This window comes from Nerophis ophidion, linkage group LG04 (assembly GCF_033978795.1).
Source record: "Nerophis ophidion isolate RoL-2023_Sa linkage group LG04, RoL_Noph_v1.0, whole genome shotgun sequence".
NCBI lineage: Eukaryota > Metazoa > Chordata > Actinopteri > Syngnathiformes > Syngnathidae > Nerophis > Nerophis ophidion.
Window position 1 is genome coordinate 68,621,583 of NC_084614.1, and position 26,361 is coordinate 68,647,943.

At 43.7% G+C, this 26,361-nt stretch overlaps 1 protein-coding gene across 2 annotated transcripts in view; it reads left to right on the top strand.

Moving 5' to 3' along the window:
- tmem132e (transmembrane protein 132E) overlaps window positions 1-26,361 on the top strand; it is a 975,100-nt gene that overhangs the window by 783,429 nt on the left and 165,310 nt on the right. The gene's annotated exons all lie outside the window — the stretch shown is intronic.

Sequence of the window (26,361 nt, forward strand, 5' to 3'; positions counted from 1 at the left end):
AAACCGACCCTAACAACACCAAGGTCATAATTTCAACCACAGCATTTTATAATTTAGTGAAACAAAAAAAACAAGTTTTATTTTGTTGAAATAGAGGTTCCTGACAAAGTCAAAAAGCCTTGATGCATAAAAATACATTTATGTGGTTCTTTTATGCATTTAAAAACTAAAACGGGTCGGTGCCGACCCTAACACAAGACGAAGGTTAAACAAGTTGAAAAACTTATTCGGGTGGTACCATTTAGTGGTCAGTTGTACGGAATATGTACTGAACTGTGCAATCTACGAATACAAGTATCAATCAATCAATCCTTACCATAAAGAGGATGTTTGTGTATACATTACTGAAAAACAGATGGCGATCATACCTTAGATGTTGACATTAAGCCTAAACAAGGGGTGTCAAACTCATTTTAGATGGGGGGCCACATGGAGAAAAATCTACTCCCCAGTGGGCCGGACTGGAAGCAATTATGGCAATTCAGAGTGTGAAATTAAATGAATTATATTTATATAGCGCTTTTTCTCTAGTGACTCAAAGCGCTTTACATAATGAAACCCAATATCTAAGTTACATTTAAACCAGTGTGGGTGGCATTGGGAGCAGGTGGGTAAAGTGTCTTGCCCAAGGACACAACGGCAGTGACTAGGATGGCGGAAGCGAGGATCGAACCTGCAACCCTCAAGTTGTTGGCACGGCCGCTCTACCAACCGAGCTATACCGCTATACCGATTGTTTTCTTTGTTTAAAAATAGAGCAAAGCACATTCTGAAAATGTACATAATGTTGTTGTTTTTTTTACACTTACATGTTACGGTTAATAGTATTCTACCTTTATTTTCATTATTTATACTGTCTGAATAAATGATGTGATATTATTCATCAGTCAACTCATTGGTGTTAATTTTGAATCTATCAAGACACATTTATCTACAAAGATACAAATAATTGCTATTGTGACATCTAGTGGACACATTTACAACAGCAGTTTCTTTCATTCAAAAATGTTGGCCCACTTTTATACTTAGCAAACTCATCCTGCGGGCCGGATTAAAACCTGTGGGCCGAACGTTTAACACCCCTGGTTTAAACATTCAGTCTCTTCTCACGCATAGGGCCATCACCTTTCAATCAATCAATCAATCAATGTTTATTTATATAGCCCCAAATCACAAATGTCTCAAAGGACTGCACAAATCATTACGACTACAACATCCTCGGAAGAACCCACAAAAGGGCAAGGAAAACTCACACCCAGTGGGCAGGGAGAATTCACATTCAGTGGGACGCCAGCGACAATGCTGACTATGAGAAACCTTGGAGAGGACCTCAGATGTGGGCAACCCCCCCCCTCTAGGGGACCGAAAGCAATGGATGTCGAGCGGGTCTAACATGATACTGTGAAAGTTCAATCCATAGTGGCTCCAAGACAGCAGTGAGAGTCCCGTCCACAGGAAACCATCTCAAGCGGATCAGCAGCGTAGAGATGTCCCCAACCGATACAGGCGAGCGGTCCATCCTGGGTCCCGACGAGCGGTCCATCCTGGGTCTCGACTCTGGACAGTCAGTACTTCATCCATGGTCATCGGACCGGACCCCCTCCACAAGGGAGGGGGGGACATAGGAGAAAGAAAAGAAGCGGCAGATCAACTGGTCTAAAAAGGAGGTCTATTTAAAGGCTAGAGTATACAGATGAGTTTTAAGATGAGACTTAAATGCTTCTACTGAGGTAGCATCTCGAACTGTTACCGGGAGGGCATTCCAGAGTACTGGAGCCCGAACGGAAAACGCTCTATAGCCCGCAGACTTTTTTTGAGCTCTAGGAATCACTAATAAGCCGGAGTCTTTTGAACGCAGATTTCTTGCCGGGACATACGGTACAATACAATCGGCAAGATAGGCTGGAGCTAGACCGTGTAGTATTTTATACGTAAGTAGTAAAACCTTAAAGTCACATCTTAAGTGCACAGGAAGCCAGTGCAGGTGAGCCAGTACAGGCGTAATATGATCAAACTTTCTTGTTCTTGTCAAAAGTCTAGCAGCCGCATTTTGTACCAACTGTAATCTTTTAATGCTAGACATTGGAAGACCCGAAAATAATACGTTACAGTAATCGAGACGAGACGTAACAAACGCATGGATAATGATCTCGGCGTCTTTAGTGGACAAAATGGAGCGAATTTTAGCGATATTACGGAGATGAAAGAAGGCCGTTTTAGTAACGCTTTTAATGTGTGACTCAAAGGAGAGAGTTGGGTCGAAGATAATACCCAGATTTTTTACAGAGTCACCTTGTTTTATTATTTGGTTGTCAAATGTTAAAGTTGTATTATTAAATAGAGGTCGGTGTCTAGCAGGACCGATAATCAGCATTTCCGTTTTTTTTGGCATTAAGTTGCAAAAAGTTAGCGGACATCCATTGTTTAATTTCATTAAGACACGCTTCCAACTGACTACAGTCCGGCGTGTTGGTCAGCTTTAGGGGCATGTAGAGTTGGGTGTCATCAGCATAACAGTGAAAGCTAATACCGTATTTGCGTATGACGTCACCTAGCGGCAGCATGTAGATGCTGAAGAGTACAGGGCCAAGGACCGAACCCTGGGGAACTCCACACGTTACCTTAACATAGTCCGAGGTCACACTGTTATAGGAGACGCACTGCATCCTATCAGTAAGATAAGAGTTAAACCATGACAGGGCTGAGTCTGAAATACCAATTCGTATTTTGATACGCTCTAATAAAATATTATGATCGACGGTATCGAAAGCAGCGCTAAGATCGAGGAGCAGCAACATAGATGACGCATCAGAGTCCATCGTTAGCAATAGATCATTAGTCAGTTTTGCGAGGGCTGTCTCAGTCGAGTGATTTGCCCTGAAACCGGATTGAAAGGTTTCACATAGATTGTTAAACGCTAAGTGCTCATTTAGCTGCTCTGCAACAATTTTTTCGAGGATTTTCGAAATAAAGGGAAGGTGAGACACCGGTCGGTAGTTTACCATGAGGTCTGGATCGAGGTTAGGTCTTTTAAGGAGAGGATGAATAACCGCTTTTTTGAATGCAACGGGAACAGTGCCCGAGGAAAGTGATAAGTTTATAATATTTAGCACTGATGGACCTAATAATACAAAAAGCTCCTTGATAAGTTTCCCAGGAAGTGGGTCAAGTAAACATGTTGTTTGTTTTATTCCATTTACACGTTGTAACAATCCTTCTAATGTTATTTCATCAAAACGAGAGAAACTATTTTGGATATTTGCAGTATCCGCCGTATATACAATCGTATCTGTGTTACTATAACCCCGTTGTAGCTGGGACGCATTGTCTTTAATCTCCTTTCTAATAAGTTCAATTTTCTTATTAAAGAACTTCATAAAGTCATCTGCCGAATGGGTGGAGCTACTGGAAGGAGTCCCTTGTTGGGTTAGCGATGCTACTGTACTAAACAAAAATTTTGGATCGTTTTTATTAATGCGGATGAGATTTGAGTAATAATTAGTTTTAGCTAAGGTAAGCATGCGTTTATAAGTTATTAAACTATCACTCCATGCTTGATGGTGCACCTCAAGTTTAGTCGTGCGCCATTTGCGTTCCAGCTTTCTACATAATAATTTCTGAGCTCTAGTTTCTTCAGTAAACCATGGCGTACGCCTTTTTGGAGCCTTTTTTAACTTCAGCGGTGCTATACTATCAATGGTTTCGCGCAGGGCGTTGTTAAAGTTGTTAGTGAGGTTATCAATAGAGCCCACATACTTTGGGAACGGTGCCATTACCGAGGGCAGTAGGTCCGCAAGAGTCGTCGTTGTGGCAGCATTAATGTTGCGGCTGCTGTAGCAGTTATTATTATTATTAGCTTGCCGAACATGAGTCTGAACTTCGAATTTTATAAGGTAATGATCGGACATTACATACCAAGGTCCAATTTTATTGCCTTTTCTCCCGCGAGAACTAATCCAACCCACACATAAATGTCAATACCAAAGGTCCGTATGTTATGTCAATCAATCAATCAAAGATTATTTATATAGTCTTAAATCACGAGTGTCTCAAAGGGCTGCACAAGCCACAATGACAAATCCCACATCAGGGCAAGGAAAAACTCAACCAAACTAAAATACCCACTATTTAAACTGGTGCATTGCTTCCTCCAAGATGAATATACACATTCGCCATATGCAAAACATATGGTAACAGTTTAGTATGGGGAACATATTCACCATTAATTAGGTGCTTATTTAAGTAATACAGTTATTTGGACACTAAGGGAACCTATAAGGGTTAGGGTTACTAATAAGCAATAATTCAGAGGTTATTGAGGGAAGACTCTTAGTTAATGGCTTACTGGTTGTATAATAAGGCCATGCAGAATAAGGCATTAATAAGTACTTAGTAATGACTAATTAAGAGCTAATATGTTATTAATGTGCATGTTAATAAGCAATTAAATAATGGTGAATATGTTCCTCATACTAAAGTGTTACCAAACATCCATTTTCTACCGCTTATTTCCTTCGGGGTCGCGGAGGGCGCTGGTGCCTATCTCAGCTACAATCGAGCAGAAGACGGCGTACACCCTGGACAAGTCGCCACCTCATCGCAGGACCAACACAGATAGACAGACAACATTCACACTCGCATTCACACACTAGGGCCAATTTAGTGTTGCCAATCAACCTATCCCCAGGTGCATGTCTTTGGAGGTGGGAGGAAGCCAAAGTACCCGGAGGGAACCCACGCAGTCACGGGGAGAACATGCAAACTCCACACAGTAAGATCCTGAGCCCGGGATTGAACTCACGACTATTCAGTACCTTGGTATCGTGATGCACATGCACTCACCCCTGTTCCACCGTGATTCCCATTACCAAACATAATATGAGTTAATTAATTATCTTCAGTAGCTTGGGAGAGGGGAGTCCGGCCTGGTGTGACAGATATTTCAAGCCGTCGTGCGGGTTCCAAGGACCGTCAAGGAAGGACATAGCGGCGGCACGTTTAGACTTCTTTATTTTTCAATAAAAACTGCTTTTCAGCTGCTCCGTCTGCCGCTTGCCTTTCTGTTTCGCGCTTTATCTCTCTCTCTCAGCGTCAGCTTCCTTCTCCCTCCATGACGTCCACGGCTGTCGCCCTTTTTTTCAGTGCGAGAGGCTTTCTCAATTGTCTCCAGGTGCACGATCCACGCACCTGATCTTGATCGTGGCGTCGCTCCCGGCGCGCCCCGCCTCGCCGCTCGCTCGCCGTCCACGCCTCCTCACCGCCATCTTGGGCCGGGTTACGGCATGCCCTGCCTCGCTGTCGGACTGCCGGCCCCGCCTCCTCGCCGTCATCTTGGGCCGGGCTACGGTGTGCCCTGCCTCGCTGTTGGACTGCCATCTCCGCCTCTCCACACCAGGCTTCTCTGCTTCGTTTGCTGCCCCCGCGACCCTATTTCGGACGAGTGGAAAAAGATGGATTGATGGAAACGTAGTCACTGAAAACCGGAACACTCACATTCTTCGTCCCGCATACCCTGACATAACAGTCACCTTTGTCATGCTTCCACGACCCCTAAAGCTGGAAAACTGCTGAATGGTCAGGAAAATAGACTGTCTTTAGAAGGTCCGGTGTGTGTGTGTGTGTGTGTGTGTGTGTGTGTGTGTGTGTGTGTGTGTGTGTGTGTGTGTGTGTGTGTGTGTGTGTGTGTGTGTGTGTGTGTGTGTGTGTGTGTGTGTGTGTGCGTGCGTGCGTGCGTGCGTGCGTGCGTGCGTGCGTGCGTGCGTGCGTGCGTGCGTGCGTGCGTGCGTGCGTGCGTGCGTGCGTGCGTGCGTGCGTGCGTGCGTGCGTGCGTGCGTGCGTGCGTGCGTGCGTGCGTGCGTGCGTGCGTGCGTGCGTGCGTGCGTGCGTGCGTGCGTGCGTGCGTGCGTGCGTGCGTGCGTGCGTGCGTGCGTGCGTGCGTGCGTGCGTGCGTGCGTGCGTGCGTGCGTGCGTGCGTGCGTGCGTGCGTGCGTGCGTGCGTGCGTGCGTGCGTGCGTGCGTGCGTGCGTGCGTGCGTGCGTGCGTGCGTGCGTGCGTGCGTGCGTGCGTGCGTGCGTGCGTGCGTGCGTGCGTGCGTGCGTGCGTGCGTGCGTGCGTGCGTGCGTGCGTGCGTGCGTGCGTGCGTGCGTGCGTGCGTGCGTGCGTGCGTGCGTGCGTGCGTGCGTGCGTGCGTGCGTGCGTGCGTGCGTGCGTTTGTGTGTGTGTGTTCCATCCATCCATCCATTTCCTACCGCTTTCTCCCTTACGGGGTCGCGGGGGGCGCTGGCGCCTATTTCAGCTACAATCGGGCGGAAGGCACTTACACCCTGGACAAGTCGCCACCTCATCGCAGGGCCAACACAGATAGACAGACAACATTCACACTCGCATTCACACACTAGGGCCAATTTAGTGTTGCCAATCAACCTATCCCCAGGTGCATGTCTTTGGAAGTGGGAGGAAGCCGGAGTACCCGGAGGGAACCCATGCATTCACGGGGAGAACATGCAAACTCCACACAGAAAGATCCCGAGCCTGGATTTGAACCCAGGACTGCAGGAACTTCGTATTGTGAGGCAGACGCACTAACCCCTCTGCCAGTGTGTGTGTGTTGCATTTCAAAAATACAACAAACGACATGTCAGTCCGCGCTTAAAAGCTCCCGAGTCCAAAGCAGACGACGGACAACTAAAAAAACTGCACTTAGTTTGAATTATGCACATCCCGATGGAATGACATTTGTTGTGTCTTCAGCGGCGCAAAGTGTCCCCGCAAAAAAAATAAAATAATGGTGCTTCTTCCTTAAAGACGACTGTGGCGGGAAAGAGCTTTACCGTCCAAATTTAGTTGCGCTGAGTCGTCGCAAATGCAACGGGAGGTCGTCAGAGTGCTTCTCGGCCATTGAAGTGCTGACATTTCGCTTGTTTACTCACTCCGCGCCGCTAAAAAAGGACAACGCCGTGGCCCGTCGCCATCCGTCGCGGGACACCGCCGTCCAAATGTTGATTTTACGAAATCCCCGCGGCGCAGGCGGGAAAGCACGCCAAATAACGGCGGCCGATGCGCGGGCTGCTGGCAAACATGGAGGTCTTGCTGTCGTTTGATAACGTGGGATGCGCGAGGTGGGCGAGACATGAAGTCCTCATCAAAACTCGCCTGCCTCCCGTCTAATGTGACCTTTCATAACGAGTACAGGGGCGGCTTGTAATTAGTACCTCCCAGCCGTCCCGAGGGAGGCCTATTTTTAATCACTTTAGCATTAGTCGCTTTCCACGAGCCGCCAGTCTAATTGGCAACAACGAGCGGAAATGTGTCCTCGCATCTCGAAAGTGTGACATTTCGCAGCTTCGGGGGTTTGCCTCAGAGTGGAAGTTTTCTCCCTTCCCCGGAGGGGACGTGTCCACAAACAAACCACTGATACTGATTTTGCAAAATTGTCAAAGTGGAAAAACTATGTTAAAAAATAAAAAAAACTATAGAAATGGGCAGCTCAGTTGCTAGATTTTAAAAAAATTAATAACAGTGGTACGGTTTTTCCATCTACAGCAGTAATTCTCAAAAGTGCCACCTCAGAAAAAACTTGGCTCTCCAAGTACCATAATGACTAACATTAAAATTAAAGGCCTACTGAAACCCACTACTACCCACCACGCAGTCTGATAGTTTATATATCAATGATGAAATATTAACATTGCAACACATGCCAATGCGGCCTTTTTAGTTTACTAAATTACAATTTTAAATTTCCCGGGAGTTTCGTCTTGGAAACGTCGTGTAATGATGACGTGTACGCAAGACGTCACGGGTTTTTAGGAAATATGAGCGCTGCACACACACACAGCTAAAAGTCGTCTGCTTTAACCGCATAATTACACAGTATTTTGAAAATCTGTGTTGCTGAATCTTTTGCAATTTGTTGAATTAATATTGGAGAAGTCACAGTAGAAAGATGGAGTTGGGAAGCTTTAGCCTTTAGCCACACAAACCACGGTGATTCCTTGTTTAAATGATAAATGATAAATGGGTTGTACTTGTATAGCGCTTTTCTACCTTCAAGGTACTCAATGCGCTTTGACACTACTTCCACATTTACCCATTCACACACACATTCACACACTGATGGAGGGAGCTGCCATGCAAGGCGCTAACCAGCACCCATCAGGAGCAAGGGTGAAGTGTCTTGCTCAGGACACAACGGACGTGACGAGGTTGGTACTAGGAGGGGATTGAACCAATGACCCTCGGGTTGCGCACGGCCACTCTTCCACTGCGCCACGTCGTCCCTTTAAAAGTTTAAAAGTCCTGGAGGCGAAAATTTACTATGGATCAGAGCGTGGTCAAGCGGACATGGATCCCTACCGAATGTCAACCAGCAGGTTTCGCTGAGAAAATTGTGGTTAAAAAGTCGCCACTTACCGGAGATCAGCTGAGCTTGTGCCGTCCGTACAGCTGCCGTCGACTCCCCTGAGACACTGCGCGTCAAGACACCCGTGGACGTGCACCTCCGACTATCAGGTACTATTTAACTCACTAAAACACTAGCAACACAATAGAAAGATAAGGGATTTCCCAGAATTATCCTAGTAAATATGTCTAAAAAAGTCCGGAATCCGTCCCAATGCAATCGTGTTTTTTTTTTTAAACTTTTTTATTTTTATTTTTTTCCAGTCCGTCGCTATCAATATCCTCAAACTCAAATCTTTCATCCTCGCTCAAATTAATGGGGAAATTGTCGTTTTCTCGGTCCGAATAGCACTTTTTGTTGGAGGCTCCCATTTAAAATAATGTGAATATGTGAGGAGCCATCAACATGTGACGTCATCGTCTGCGACTTCCTGTAGAGGCAGGGAATTTCTCTTAGCACCGAGAGTTGCGAACTTTATCGTGGATGTTCTCTACTAAATCCTTTCAGCAAAAATATGGCAATATCGCGAAATGATCAAGTATGACACATAAAATGGACCTGCTATCCCTGTTTAAATAAGAAAATCTCATTTCAGTAGGCCTTTAAGTAGTAGAGTAGGCTTAAATAATAAATAGAAAACAAGTCAGAGGTTTTATTTAACAAGCATATTAAATATTTTTTGAGTACAGTTTGAACAGTAACACTATGTTTGAAAATCAGAAGATAAAACACTGTACTTTAATCAAGTGATTTTTTTGGGGAGGGCCTACCACGGAGTGGAGCCTGTGTACTACTAGTGCAGGGGTCGGCAACCTTTACCAGTCAAAGAGACATTTTGACCCGTTTCACAAGAAAAAGAAAATAATGGGAATCCACAAGACTCTTGAAATTTATAATGAAATAACACTGTATACAGATTTTTTTTTTGCTTTGTGCTATGTATAAACCAGGGGTCTCAGACACGCGGCCCGCAATTAAATATGAAGATTTTATGTTAGTGTGGCCACTGAGTTTTATATGAATGTCCCTTATTAGCATCACGCATACAATTCCTTCCGATTCGACCGGGAGACTCGCGGGTTACAGAGTGACTATTCCCTCGGACGTGTGCTGAGCAAAACCCAATCAACCGAAATAAGGGCGTGGTACGATGGCACCGTCTGTAGTGCCTTCCACAAATTGTACAATACAGCTTACCAGTCAGGTCACGTGTTGTATGTGACTTCTGCACACACACACGTGCGACTGCAAGGCATTCTTGTTCAACAGCCATACAGGTCACACTGAGGGTGCCAGTTTAAACAACTTTAACACTGTTACAAATATGCGCCACACTGTGAACCCACACCAAACAAGAATGACGAATATATTTTGGGAAAACATCCGCACTGTACCACAACATAAACACAACATAACAAATACCCAGAATCCCATGCAACACTGACTCTTCCTGGCTACATTATACACCCCGCAACCACCAACCCCCCCCCCCCCCTCCCTTCCTGCGTCGGTTGAAATGGGCAGGGGTTGCGGGGGGGGTGTATCAATCAATGTTTATTTATATAGCCCTAAATCACAAATGTCTCAAAGGACTGTACAAACCATTACGACTACGACATCCTCGGAAGAACCCACATAAGGGCAAGGAAAACTCACACCCAGTGGGCAGGGAGAATTCACACCCAGTGGGACGCCAGTGACAATGCTGACTATGAGAAAACTTGGAGAGGACCTCAAATGTGGGCAAACAGCCCCCCGACCCCCCCCAGGGGACCAAAAGCAATGGATGTCGAGCGGGTCTAACATGATACTGTGAAAGTTCAATCCATAGTGGCTCCAACACAGCCGCGAAAGTTCAGTTCAAAGCGGATCCAAGACAGCAGCGAGAGTCCCGTCCACAGGAAACCATCCCAAGCGGAGGCGGATCAGCAGCGTAGAGATGTCCCCAACCGATACACAGGCGAGCGGTCCATCTGGGGGACATAGGAGAAAAAGAAAGGAAGCGGCAGATCAACTGGTCTAAAAAGGAGGTCTATTTAAGGGCTAGAGTATACAAATGAGTTTTAAGGTGAGACTTAAATGCTTCTACTGAGGTAGCATCTCGAACTGTTACCAGGAGGGCATTCCAGAGTACTGGAGCCCGAACAGAAAACGCTCTATAGCCCGCAGCCTTTTTTTGGGCTTTAGGAATCACTAATAAGCCGGAGTCTTTTGAACGTGGATTTCTTGCCGTGTATGAAAATAACGGCCGTAGATTTAACGATACTTTTTAAAAATAATATATATAAATTTACAATGTTAAAAAAAACCTCCGTTAACATTACTTTGCTACAAACACAAAAATCATTAAAAAAATTGTTTTTTTGTTAGTTTTTTAAACTGTAAAAAGTTTAGCTAAAGTTAAAGTACAAATGATTGTCACACACACATCACCCTTGATCACCCCCTGGGAGGTGAGGGGAGCAGTGGGCAGCAGCGGTGCCGCGCCTGGGAATCATTTTTGGTGATTTAACCCCCAATTCCAACCCCTTAATGCTGAGTGCCAAGCAGGGAGGTAATGGGTCTCATTTTTATAGTCTTTGGTATGACTCGGCTGGGATTTGAACTCACGACCTACCGATCTCAGGGCGGATATTCTACCCACTAGGCCACTGAGTAGGTACAAATCGGATATAATATATCCTCCAATGAACCAGCGTCAACTGCATTGTTTTTTGCATAACACAGCAAAAGAAAAAGACCAAAAAACCCAAATATCCAGTGCAAAGGACAATCCTAGAAGTAAAGACCAAAGTACGTAAAAACTACCCTGGACTCAGAATGGCAGAAATCACTAAATTATTAACGACAAATTGTCATTATCCCCAACCAGGCTATCCGTTACAAGCTACTGATAGAATTACATCTGACTGTCTCACAGGTGAAACCGAGGTAAGATCGGAGCGTTGTTTTCCCGCGTGTGTCACCTGAGGGGAATCTTTGCCAAGATTGATGATCAGAACCGCTCAACTTCCTTTTTGTTCCCCCACCCCCATCGGACCTTTTTGTTCTAACATTATTCCCCTCAAGTCGAGATAAAACTTTTTTTTTGTTTTGCATTTGAGTCGGGAGAACTATTACCAGGCGTCCCAAAGGTGCTGGAAACCGATTGAATTGACTGCCTTTTGAAATGATTCAATGGAAATATATATTTTTAACAGGTGGCGGGGGGGGAAAAAATCACACTTTTAGATATGTATGAAACAATCAGTCATGGTTACATCCTGCTTGTCGTTAAATGTCTGGTTGAATCAAAACCAACCCAAGGATCTGTAAGGGTGGACACGAGTAATCTCCATGGCCGTGGTCATGCATCATTTGGAGGGGTCATTGGGGGTCCGGCTCCATGCAAAGTGTTTCAAAGATGACTTCATCGGCTACTCGGATTTCTGGTTCCCAGAGAGACGTCGTATATATCGGGAAAATGAGCTCCCGCTGTCTCGTCTGATCTTTCATTAGAGACCGTGAGGTCACCGCCGGGCGAGACGAGCCAGATGAAACCCGATGATTGTCCGCTACTACGTTTATGTACAAACACTAGGGCTGGGAATCTTTGGGCGGCACACGAATCAATTACGATTTGATTTGATTCTTGGGTAACGATTAGATTCAGAATCGATTTTCAGTTCGAAACGATTCCCGATCAATACTTTTTTCAGAACATTGGGTGTCAGTTCTATGATTAAACACATTCCTCCATAAAATAGCTGAAAAGATAAGTACTACTTCAAAGAAACCTGGTTTGTTTTCCATCCATCCGTTTTCTACCGCTTGTCCCTTTTTGGGGGTCGCTGGAATCTATCTCAGCTGCACTCGGGCGGAAGGCGGGCTACACCCTGGACAAGTCGCTACCTCATCACAGGACCAACACAGATATACAGATAACATTAAAGGGGAACATTATCACCAGACCTATGTAAGTGTCAATATAAACCTTGATGGTGCAGAAAAAAGACCATATGTTTTTTTAACCGATTTCCGAACTCTAAATGGGTGAATCTTGGCGAATTAAACGCCTTTCTGTTTATCGCTCTTTTTGCGATGACGTCAGAACGTGACGTCTCCGAGGTAATACAGCCGCCATTTTCATTTTCAACACATTACAAACACCGGGTCTCAGCTCTATTATTTTCCGTTTTTTGGACTATTTTTTGGAACCTTGGAGACATCATGCCTCGTTGGTGTGTTGTCGGAGGGTGTAACAACACTAACATGGAGGGATTCAAGTTGCATCACTGGCCCGAAGATGCGAAAGTGTCTGCCGCCAGACCCCCATTGAATGTGCCAAAGTGTCTCCACATTTTACCGGCGATGACAGACATGGCAGAGAGATGTATGGATAACCCGCAGATGCATTTGCAACGATAAAGTCAACGAAATCACAAAGGGGAGTTTTGTTGATGTTGACTTATGTGCTAATCAGACACATTTGGTTGTGGCGCGACTGCCAGCTAATCAATGCTAACATGCTACGCTAATCGACGCTAACATGCTATTTACCGGCGGTGCTAAAGCAGACATGGCACAGAGATGTATGGATAACCTGCAGATGCATTTGCAACTATATTACGTTTCCTTCCACCCACATTTAATGCGAAAAAAAACACTTACCAATCGAAGGATCCAAGTTACTCCAGTGTCACGAGATGCGAAAGTCCTGATCGTTTGGTCCGCACATTTTACCGGCGATGCTAACGCAGCTATTCGGCCATGCTATGGCTATGAATAGCGTCAATAGCTATTTGCTCAATAGCTTCAGTTTCTTCTTCAATACTTTCATACTTCAACCATCCGTTTCAATACATGCGTAATCTGTTAAATCGCTTAAGTCGCTGAAATCCGAGTCTGAATCCGAGCTAATGTCGCTATATCTTGCTGTGGTATTCGCCGTTGTTTTTTTACATTGGCAGCACTGTATGACGCCACAGGGAAATGGATAGTCGCATCGCAAATAGCGAAAATCAAGCACTTTAAAGCTTTTTGTAGGGATATTCGGGGACCGGTAAAATTTTGAATTTTTTTTTTAAAAATACAACATGCCACTGGGAACTGAATTTTATTGTTTTTAACCCTTTTGAAATTGTGATAATGTTCTCCTTTAACACTCACATTCACACACTAGGGCCAATTTAGTGTTACCAATCAACCTATCCCCAGGTGCATGTTTTTGGAGGTGGGAGGAGGCCGGAGAACATGCAAACTCCACACAGAAAGATCCTGAGTCCGGCATTGAACCCAGGCCTACTCGGGACCTTCGTATTGCTTCACCGTGCTCCCCGTTTTGTTAAGTAAAATTCTAGCCAAACATTTGTCAAGGTGTGGACTTGTGAAAATCGACTGGACCGGACACGATGTGAAGATAACGACATCTTTTAATCTTAACTCAAAAAAAGGTACAAACGAAAGGCGCTCACAGAGTCTTGGAGGTTATTCAGAAAAGCAAGAACAAAACATCACGTGACATATATGACCTCGACATGAGGACAGTCCGGAACGTAGCGGAAGAAATCATCAAACTATTCACACACATCTGCAATTTATCTTTTTGACTTGGACAATTTCCTTCACAAATGAAACCCTCAAAAGTCATCCCCATTTTCAAATCTGGAGACAAAAGCCACTTCACAAATTACCGGCCCGTCTCCTTTCTGCCACAGTCATCAAAAATATTGGAAAAATTATTTGATAATAAACTTGGTGGCTTCATTGAAAAGCACAAATTATTATCTGATTGTCAATATGGGTTCCAACAAAAGAGGTCAACTTCATTAGCTTTAATTGATTTAATAGAGAACATTACTAATGGTATCGAGAAGAATACATTTGTTGTAGGAATTTTTATTGACCTGCAAAAGGCTTTCGATACCATTGACCACCAGATTTTGGTAAGTGAACTGGAAAACTATGGCATAAGGGGATTGGCAGGGAAATGGCTGGAGAGTAGGGCTGGGCGATATTGGCTTTTATTAATATCGCAATATTTTTATGCCATATTGCAATGTACGATATATATTACGATATTTTGCCTTGGCCTTGAATGAACACTTGATGCATAAAATCACAGCAGTATGATGATTGTATGTGTCTACATCAAAACATTCTTCTTCATACTGCATTAATATATGCTACTTTTAAACTTTCATGCAGAGAGGGAAATCACAAGTAAGTCAATTGACCAAAACTGTATTTATTAAATACTCTTCATTCTCTCATGAGTGACTTTTTAAATGAAAGAACAAATTAATAGTGTTGCTACCTTTTTGTAGTAACACTTCTGCTGCATCCTTTGCATTATATATTATATTAGTAGATTGCACAGTACAGTACATATTCCATATAACTGACCACTAAATGGTAACACCCCAATAAGTTTTTCAACTTGTTTAAGTCGGGGTCCACGTTAATCAATTCACGGTACCAATATATACTATCAGCATACTACAGTCATCACACAGGTTAATAGTATATACCAGGGGTGTCAAACTCAAATACAGAGTGGGCCAAAATTTTAAACTGAACAAAGCCACGGACCCAAACAAGTTTTGCATTGAATATTGAACGAGCAAGGCTTGTATAACTTTATAGTGACATGCAAAATCGATTTTCAAATATTGTAGCATCCCGGAAGAGTTAGTGCTGCAAGGGGTTCTGGGAATTTGTTCTGTTGTGTTTATGTTGGGTTACGGTGCGGATGTTCTCCCTAAATGTGGTTGTCATTCTTGTTTGGTGTGGGTTCACAGCGTGGCGCATATTTTTAACAGTGTTAAAGTTGTTTATACGGCCACCCTCAGTGTGACCTGTATGGCGGTTGACCAAGTATGCCTTGCATTCACTTGTTTGTGTGTAAAGTCCGCATATAGTATGTGACTGGGCCGACACAATGTTTGTATGGAGAAAAAGCGGACGGGACGACAGGTTGTAGAGGACGTTGAATGCAGTGCCTTTAAGGCATGTCCCCAATGATGATGTTTGGGTGGAAATCGAGAGAAATTCGGGAGAATGGTTGCCCCGGGTGATTTTCGGCAAGGGCACTGAAATTCGGTAGTCTCCGGGGAAAATCGGGAGGGTTGGTAAGTATGAGTATTAGCAGTGAATGCGGCGTTATAATACCAGCGGCCAAGCTCTAATGTAAATTTGATATTGCCTCAAGGGCCAAATAAAATTACACTGTGGGCCAAATTTGGCCCGCGGGCCAGAGTTTGACACCCATGGTATATACAGTACATTGAACAGCATATTGCTGTTGTCTGCTGAATATCTTCCCACTTGAAGCCAAACCACCGCCAGATGATGGATCCCCTGCTCTTTATTTTGGGCATTTATTGTTCTTCCTCCATTTGTGATAAGTTTCGCACCATCTCTCTTGTATTGTCACAAGCTCCGCTCGCTCGACCTGGCTCAGCTAACGTTAGCCATGCTGCTACCTCTCTGATCGGCGAGAGCTATGACGCTAGACTCGCGAGAGTATGTGACGTAGATTCAACCATGATTTAACCCCCAATTCCAACCCTTGATGCTGACTGCCAAGCAGGGAGGTAATTGGTCCCGTTTATCTAGTCTTTGGTATGACTCGGCCGGGGTTTGAACTCCCCACCTACCGGTCCTAGGGCGGATACTCTAACCACAAGGCCACTGAGCAGGCTAGATATCACTCGACAGATCTTTTTTTGATAAAGTGTTGAGATCTATACCATTTGCACCCGTCTTTGCTTGGTTGACTACAACTGCTTTTTTTTTTACTTCCGGGAAGAAGTCACGTGACGGAATACAAGCAATAAAATTAATAAAGTACCAATGATTGTCCCAACACACTAGGTATAGCGAAATTATCCTCTGCATTTGACCCATCACCCTTGATCACCCACTGGGAGGTAAGGGGAATCATTTTGCTGATTTAACCCCCAATTCCAACCCTTGATGCTGAGTGCCAAGCAGGGAGGTAACGGGTCCCATTTTTATAGTCTTTGGTATGACTCGGCCGGGGTTTGAACTCACAACCTACCGATCTCAGGGCGGACACTCGAACCACATATATACCATGTGCAGGCATCTTAACTTGGTTAACTACAACTGCTTTTTTATTTCTTCCGGGAAGAAGTCATGTGACGGAATACAAGCAATAAAGTTAAAAAAAAGTACAAAAGACTATCACACACACGCTAGGCGTGGCGAAATTATTCTCTGCATTTGACCCATCACCCTTGATCACCCCCTGGGAGGTGAGGGGAGCAGTGAGCAGCAGCGGTGTCCGCACCTGGGAATCATTTTGGTGATTTAACCCCCAAGTCCAACCCTTGATACTGAGTGCCAAGCAGGGAGGTAATGGGTCCCATTTTTAGTCTTTGGTATGACTCGGCCGGGGTTTGAACTCACAACCTCCCGATCTCAGGGGGGACACTCGAACCACATATATACCATGTGCAGCCATCTTAGCTTGGTTAACTACAACTGCTTTTTTATTTCTTCCGGGAAGAAGTCATGTGACGGAATACAAGCAATAAAGTTAATGAAGTACCAATTATTGTCACACACACACTAGGCGTGGCGAAATTATTCTCTGCATTTGACCCATCACCCTTGATCACCCCCTGGGAGGTGAGGGGAGCAGTGAGCAGCAGCGGTGGCCGCGTCCGGGAATCATTTTGCTGATTTAACCCCCAATTCCAACCCTTGATGCTGAGTGCCAAGCAGGGAGGTAATGGGTCCCATTTTTATAGTCTTGAGTATGACTCGGCCGGGGTTTGAACTCACAACCTACCGATCTCAGGGCGGACACTCAAACCACTAGGCCACTGAGTAGGTCAATAGAAATTTGGGTAACACTTTAATATTGGGAACACATATTCACCATTAATTAGTTGCTTATTAATATGCAAATTAATGAAATATTAACATATCTTAGTCATTATTAAGTACTTATTAATGCCACATGCAGGGAATGATTTCGCCATACCTAGTGCGTGTGTGACAATCAGTGGTATTTAACTTTAACTTAACTTATTCATTAACTAAGAGTGTTTTGTCAACCTCAGAATTATTGCTTATGTCAAGACTTGGACTACGGAGTGGTTTGTTTTCTCATGGTGCAAACTGACTGGACCGTACATGGCGTGAAGGTAATGACATCTTTTAATTAATCACTCAAAAAGTACCAAACACAAGGCAGAGGCAAAAAACAACTTAGGACATGAAACATGAACTAAAAAAAAACTCGCTAAATTGTGGACATGAAAACGAAACACTTAGAGTGGCGTGAAGAAGTCAAAAACAACATGGCAATGGCATGAGCACTATGGCATGGACCCCGTAATCAATCGGGTATCAAGGGTGTGTAGAAGGTAATGTCGCCAGGCTGACTGTCTGGCAACTATCAATCAATGTTTATTTATATAGCCCCAAATCACAAATGTCTCAAAGGACTGCACAAATCATTACGACTACAACATCCTCAGAAGAAGGGAGGGGGGGACATAGGAGAAAGAAAAGAAGCGGCAGATCAACTGGTCTAAAAAGGAGGTCTATTTAAAGGCTAGAGTATACAGATGAGTTTTAAGGTGAGACTTAAATGCTTCTACTTAGGTAGCATCTCGAACTGTTACCGGGAGGGCATTCCAGAGTACTGGAGCCCGAACGGAAAACGCTCTATAGCCCGCAGACTTTTTTGGGCTCTAGGAATCACTAATAAGCCGGAGTCTTTTGAACGCAGATTTCTTGCCGGGACATATGGTACAATACAATCGGCAAGATAGCCTGGAGCTAGACCGTGTAGTATTTTATACGTAATTAGTAAAACCTACAGGCTTAAATAGTGATGTGACAGGTGCGTGAGTCCAAACAAATTCAGGCACGTGAGTGGTGAACACATAACAGGTGAAGCTAATGAGTTGTCATGGTGACAAAACAAAACAAGAGTGCACAATGAGTCCAAAACCAAACAGAACGTGACCACAAAACATGACAGCTTATTAGTAACCCTAACCCCAACCTTAACCCCTTATATGTTCCCCTAATGTCCATCCAACCATCCATCCATTTCCTACCGCTTATTCCCTTTGGGGTCGCGGGGGGCGCTGGCGCCTATCTCAGATACAATCGGGCGGAAGGCGGCGTACACCCTGGACAAGTCGCCACCTCATCGCAGCTCCTAATGTCCAAATAACTGTAAATTAAGTCTTTGTTACTTTATTAAGCAACTAATTAATTTTGAATATGTTCCCCATACTGAAGTGTTACCGTAATGTGTAATTTTCCTGGGATAGTGTGTATAAAGTAGTGTCGTTTGAGCGTTACTGAGTGTTAATGCAACCATTAACGATGCAAACTTTACAGATTGCACAAGAGCGCCTGAAAAGAAAACAGTTTAGCGGAATTGGCGACTCTACGTGTACGTCGCCTCCGCTTCATGTTCCGCGGCATTCGTAATCATTAATCAGCGTTAACACCGATCAACGGGAAGTCGGATTCCGCTCGGTTACTCCCCCGGGCTCATTTAGCAAAATGAACGAGCGCATGTCAGGGAAAAAGCGGAGTGCTGCAAATTTGCGCAACATATATGCATGAGGATAATGATGTTGATGAATATGAGGCGCTCCTTGCAACGCACGGCGAGTGGAGGTAGTGAATTTTAATAGTGTTTCTTATCCTTAAGGGGGGTGGCCGATGCCCTGCAATAAGGTGTAATTATCCCCTGTTATGCTAAGGTATTCTTGCAGGCTTTAATAATCAGGCAGCAACTGGGTCGGCTTATTATTTTCACCTATTTATATTTGCCTCGCGTAAGATGAGGGCTGATTTGTTGAAGCGTTACATATTTCGGTTTTATCCGCGCTCTGTCAGCTAATTTCTCTAATGAGAGGCGCAATAAGAAGAAACAGTGCTCCAATAGCTGCAACCTGTGCAAGCAGGAATAAACCTTTTCTGTCGGTCGACCAGCTGGGGGGGGGGGGGTAATAGAGGGCTCCGTGGCGCTGCAGGTGGAGGGATTATTGTCGCACACGCCCTAATTCATTTTCTCCATGACAACATGAAAGCTGTTAAAAAAAAACAACAATCATGAAATTGTCTTTTGGAGGAATAGCAACTCAATTTGGGATGCAACAAAGAGCTATTTTTTGTTTTTGCGCTTTACGGCCAGTCTAAACCTAAATGAACACTTAGCGTTTAACAATCTATGTGAAACCTTTCAATCCGGTTTCAGGGCAAATCACTCCACGGAGACAGCCCTCGCAAAATTGACTAATGATCTATTGCTAACGATGGACTCTGATGCGTCATCTATGTTGCTGCTCCTCGATCTTAGCGCTGCTTTCGATACCGTCGATCATAATATTTTATTAGAGCGTATCAAAACACGAATTGGTATGTCAGACTCAGCCCTGTCTTGGTTTAACTCTTATCTTACTGATAGGATGCAGTGCGTCTCCCATAACAATGTGACCTCGGACTACGTTAAGGTAACGTGTGGAGTTCCCCAGGGTTCGGTCCTTGGCCCTGTACTCTTCAGCATCTACATGCTGCCGCTGGGTGATGTCATACGCAAATACGGTATTAGCTTACACTGTTATGCTGATGACACCCAACTCTACATGCCCCTAAAGCTGACCAACACGCCGGACTGTAGTCAGTTGGAAGTGTGTCTTAATGAAATTAAACAATGGATGTCCGCTAACTTTTTGCAACTTAATGCCAAAAAAACGGAAATGCTGATTATCGGTCCTGCTAGACACCGACCTCTATTTAATAATACAACTTTAACATTTGACAACCAAATAATAAAACAAGGTGACTCTGTAAAGAATCTGGGTATTATCTTCGACCCAACTCTCTCCTTTGAGTCACACATTAAAAGCGTTACTAAAACGGCCTTCTTTCATCACCGTAATATCGCTAAAATTCGCTCCATTTTGTCCACTAAAGACGCCGAGATCATTATCCATGCGTTTGTTACGTCTCATCTCGATTACTGTAACGTATTATTTTCGGGTCTCCCCATGTCTAGCATTAAAAGATTACAGCTGGTACAAAATGCGGCTGCTAGACTTTTGACAAGAACAAGAAAGTTTGATCATATTACGCCTATACTGGCTCACCTGCACTGGCTTCCTGTGCACTTAAGATGTGACTTTAAGGTTTTACTACTTACGTATAAAATACTACACGGTCTAGCTCCAGCCTATCTTGCCGATTGTATTGTACCGTATGTCCCGGCAAGAAATCTGCGTTCAAAAGACTCCGGCTTATTAGTGATTCCTAGAGCCCAAAAAAAGTCTGCGGGCTATAGAGCGTTTTCCGTTGGGCTCCAGTACTCTGGAATGCCCTCCCGGTAACAGTTCGAGATGCTACCTCAGTAGAAGCATTTAAGTCTCACCTTAAAACTCATCTGTATACTCTAGCCTCTAAATAGACCTCCTTTTTAGACCAGTTGATCTGCCGCTTCTTTTCTTTCTCGTATGTCCCCCCCTCCCTTGTGGAGGGGGTCCGGTCCGATGACCATGGATGAAGTACTGGCTGTCCAGAGTCGAGACCCAGGATGGACCGCTCGTCGGGACCCAGGATGGACATCTCTACACTGCTGATCCGCTTGAGATGGTTTCCTGTGGACGGGACTCTCGCTGCTGTCTTGGATCCGCTTGAACTGAACTCTCGCGGCTGTGTTGGAGCCACTATGGATTGAACTTTCACAGTATCATGTTAGACCCGCTCGACATCCATTGCTTTCGGTCCCCTAGAGAGGGGGGGTTGCCCACATCTGAGGTCCTCTCCAAGGTTTCTCATAGTCAGCATTGTCACTGGCGGCCCACTGGATGTGAATTCTCTCTGCCCACTGGGTGTGAGTTTTCCTTGCCCTTTTGTGGGTTCTTCCGAGGATGTTGTAGTCGTAATGATTTGTGCAGTCCTTTGAGACATTTGTGATTTGGGGCTATATAAATAAACATTGATTGATTGTCTGAAATAGCTGACTTCCTGTTTGATTCCAACTGCGGGTTCTTGATATATCCTAATGATTCGTGAAAGTTGGTGGAAAGGTTGTTTTTTTTTGTGTGTGTATATGTGTGTACATATATGTATGTATGTGTATATATGTGTATACTGCATGTGTATATACATGTATGTATATATATTTATATAAATATATATATATATATATATATATATATGTCTTGATTGGATTATCCGGAGAATAGTGCTCGATACCGTGGTAGAGCGCAATATGTAGGTGTGGGAAAAAATCACAAGACTACTTCATCTCTACAGATCTGTTTCATGAGGGGTTCCCTCAATCTCCTGATGATTTCCCACACCTACATATATATATATATATGTATACGTGTGTATATATAAGTGTATATGTGTGTACATATATGTGGATATGTGTGTATATATGTATGTATGTATGTGGACATATATATATGTGTGTGTGTATATTCATATGTACAAGCATATGTATGTATGTACTGTATGTGTGTATGTGTATGTATGTATGTATATATGTATGTGTACATGTATGTATATATATATATGTGTGTGTGTATATATATGTATATATATGTGCGTGTATAAATGTACTTATGTGTATATATATATATGTATATATGTAAATATGTATATATATGTGTATGTATGTATGTATGTGTGTATATATATATATATATATATATATGTGTATATATGTATAAATGTATGTATATATATGTATGTGTGTATATTAATGTGTGTATATATATATGTGTGAGTGTGTGTGTGTGTGCGTGTATATGTATGTGTGTATATGTATGTATGTATGTATGTATGTATGTATGTATATATATATATATATATATATATATATATATATATGTATATATATATATATATATATATATATATAAATAAAGGTTTATTTGAAATATGTACAGATACAGAAACATGGACATCTGAAAGTTATCCAATGTATGCATCATAGTGTTTGTAGTCAAAGTTAATTCACAACAACAACACAGATCCAACATCATTAAAATAGGAAAATAAAAGGAATAAGGCAAAGATGATTCAATAATAATATAACAGTAATAATACAAAGTGCAAACTAGATAAAAGCCAATGATGATAATAACACAGACAAAGTGCAGATTAGATAAAAAACATTTAGTGAAAATGAAACACGGGAACAATATTGTTGCTCAACTAGCAACAATTGTGTTTGTTTTTTGAAAGTGATAAGTGCACGTATACTTTCAAAGTGTCAGGTAGAGAGTTCCATAGTTGTGGTCCTTTTATTGAAAAGGCTGTCTGGGCCAAAGATAAATGATAAATAAATGGGTTGTACTTGTATAGCGCTTTTCTACCTTCAAGGTACTCAAAGCGCTTTGACACTACTTCCACATTTACCCATTCACACACACATTCACACACTGATGGAGGGAGCTACCATTCAAGGCGCCAACCAGCAACCATCAGGAGCAAGGGTGAGGTGTCTTGCTCAGGACACAACGGACGTGACGAGGTTGGTACTAGGTGGGATTTGAACCAGTGACCCTCGGGTTGCGCACGGCCACTCTTCCACTGCGCCACGGAATGGAACGCAACAGTTGCCTTTTGACATTGCTTGGGTGCATATGCCTCACAATACGAAAGTCCTGAGTTCAATCCCGGGCTCAGGATCTTTCCGTGTGTAGTTTGCATGTTCTCCACGGGACTGCGTGGGTTCCCTCCGGGTACTCCGCCTTCCTCCCACCTCCAAAAAACATGCACCTGGGGATAAGTTAAACTGGCAACACTAAATTGGCCCTACTGTGTGAATGTGAGTGTGAATGTTGTCTATCTGTGTTGGCCCTGTGATGAGGTGGCGACTTGTCCAGGGTGTACAATGCCTTCCGCCCGAATGCAGCTGAGATGGACTCCAGCACCCCCCGCGACCTAGAAAGGGACAATCGGTAGAAAATGGATGGATGGTTTGCAAACTTTGCCGAGTTTTCAAGCTTGTTAAAGGGGAACAGCACTCACGATCCTTCATGAGAAACAAAAAGACAAAAGGGTTTTTTGTTTTTTTTTACGCATTCTAACATGTAAAAATTGCCTCATTCTTGGTAGATAGCAATGTGAAGAGTATAGTAAATGGTATAGATCGGTTGGTAGAGCGGCCGTGCCAGCAGCTTTAGGGTTCCAGGTTCGATCCCCGCTTCTGCCATCCTAGTCACTGCCGTTGTGTCCTTGGGTAAGACACTTATCCCACCTGCTCCCAGTGCCACCCACACTGGTTTAAAATTTAACTTAGATATTGGGTTTCACTATGTAAAAGTGCTTTGAGTCACTAGAGAAAAGCGCTATATGAATATAATTCACTCACACTCACTCAATGCAGCTAATGAAAGCAATCTGTTCGACCTCTATATCACTTTAACCTCTTTAGGCCTTAGTGGCCACATGCGTGGACAGCAACTTTTTAGCTCTTATTTCCAAAATTGTGTACAGTACTGAATTGGGGTCTTATGGCCGCTTATGTAGACACTTATACTGCCATCTGGTGGTGTCAGAAGAGTATAACATTCAATGTAATTTTGATTTTTTTAAATAAAAATGTAAATTAGCATGTCACTACAAATGAAGTACACATTTGTTACTTGTGGACACGTACAGCATATAAAAGGATGATTTTTTGTTTTTATTCTAATTATGGTCCAATAAGATTTAATAGCAAAGAAAAAAAAATCCTGTAAACAAACAGCTTGGGCCTTAAGAGGTTAAAATGCATTCAAAAACAATAATAATTCATTTACATTCTGTAACCTGTGCAATAAAGTTAAAGTACCACTGATAGTCCCTCACACACACTAGGTGTGGTGAAATTACCCTCTGCATTTGACCCATCCCCATGGGAGGTGAGGGGAGCAGTGAGCAGCAGCACTGGCAGCGCTTGCGAAACATTTTGGTGATTGAACCCCCAATTCCAACCCTTGATGCAGGGAGGCAACGGGTCCCATTTCTATAGTAATAGGGTATGACTTGGCTGGGGTTTGAACTCACGGCTTACCGATCTCAGGGCGGACACTCTAACCACAACGCCACTGAGCAGGTTAAACTAAACCAATAACTAAGCTCTGGCGACATTGTTATTGTAAGAGCGAACACTGAGGCACTGTTTTTCCAGCGCAGTAACACATCGGCATGCTTCGCTATTAGCCGTAAAAGCTAACTACGGAAAGAGATAAGCTAGCTTCTACGACAGCACAAAACGCGTTTGAGTTCGTAATGCACGCCACAATGCCATAAGACACCAATTTGTACCGACTGAAAAACATGAGCAATTATATTACAGTATCTGTAAAGTATTAGCCCGCATTTCATGTTTTGTTTGTACACAGCTAGCCAGAAAGCGTATGTACTCTAGCTGTAATAATGCGCATGACGTGCTGCGTGTATCATGAATAATCGTGTAGTGACTCAATAATAATAATAGATTTTAGTTCTAAAAGCACTTTATATTGGAAAAAACAGCCTCAAAGTGCTACAGTGCATTTAAAAACAACGCTAGAACCACAAATAGCTGCCCCCAATGAATACAATAAATTAGTAAAATAAAATAAAAACTAGAACAGCCTAATAGCTAGAACTAGAACACATATATCTAACAAAAGGCTTTTTTTTTTAAAAGGAGGGGTTTTAAGCCATTTTTAAAAGCATCCACAGTCTGTGGTGCCCTCAGGTGGTCAGGTAGAGCAATCCACAGACTAGGAGCGGCGGAGCAGAAAGCCCAGTCTTCCATAGTTCGAAACTTTGTCCTCTGAGGTTGTAGGAGGATAACCTGTCCGGAGCGGAGGTGTTGTGTGAAAGATTTGGGGGTGAGCGGTTCTTTGAGGCATTTCCATGGAGGTACTGGTGAGTTAGTAGGGAGACTTTGTATTCAATCTTGAGTGAAACAGGAAGCCAGTGAAGACATTTGAGAGCCGATTTGATGTGGTCGTCCTTCCGCATTCTCATCAGGATCCTAGCAGCACTATTTTGTATGTACTGCAGCTTCTGGATGTTCTTGCTGGGGATCCTGAATAGAAGTGAGTTGCAGTAATCTACTCACTGGATGGACAGTGGTCTGTTTAGTCCAGCTGGCCGGGGATGTTTTTTTCCCATTTATTTTGGTAAGCACTCCATTCAAGCCGAAATAGCTTGGCTTCAAATTCCACATTTTGCAGCTTCGAATTACACCGACCTCACTTTTTGGCTTCCGTTTGCTCCAAGGTCTCACCCTTACTTGGTGCTCGCTTCGCGAAGCAGTAGTTCATCCTCCGTATATTCAGCTTCAAAAAGATAACTTTGTGAGGCCTCATTAGTCTAATGTAGTAATTAAAAACAGAATTTTCAAACCGGCGCATTCTGTGACTCACTGAACCCTCGACGCAGCCAGCTACTCATCATGGGGGCGGGTAGAGGGACTGAGCGAACGATTCGTTCACTCCGAATTAACGACATGAATCACTCAGTGAACGACAACGCTCTCGCTAACAGGACTTGCGAACCTACTGACACAGAGAAGTGACTGTGTCACGAAGGATGACGTTGAGGATCTCGTTCAGTCACCGTGTGCGTCGTTCATTGGGTGCTGAGGGATTGTGTCGTTCGCCAACTGACACACACCGAGATCTGCCGCTGGGGAAGCTGTTACTGACTCATGATTCGCCGACCTGCGCACAGAACTGCTGCTCCAGAAGTGATTCGGTGAACGAATCTTTTGAACGAATCAATTTAAGGAACTGATTGTAGTGATTCAGTACAGTCAAAAGAACTGCCGATCCCATCACTAGTGATCGATGGAATTCTTGTCCTCCTCAAAGCGTCTCGACAGACGTTACAATAATTGAACAGTGATAACGAAAACTGTTGTCTCCGTGGCCAGTTATTTTGAAAATTGCTTTTTTTTTTTATTGGATTTTGTGCGCGGCATAGAATTG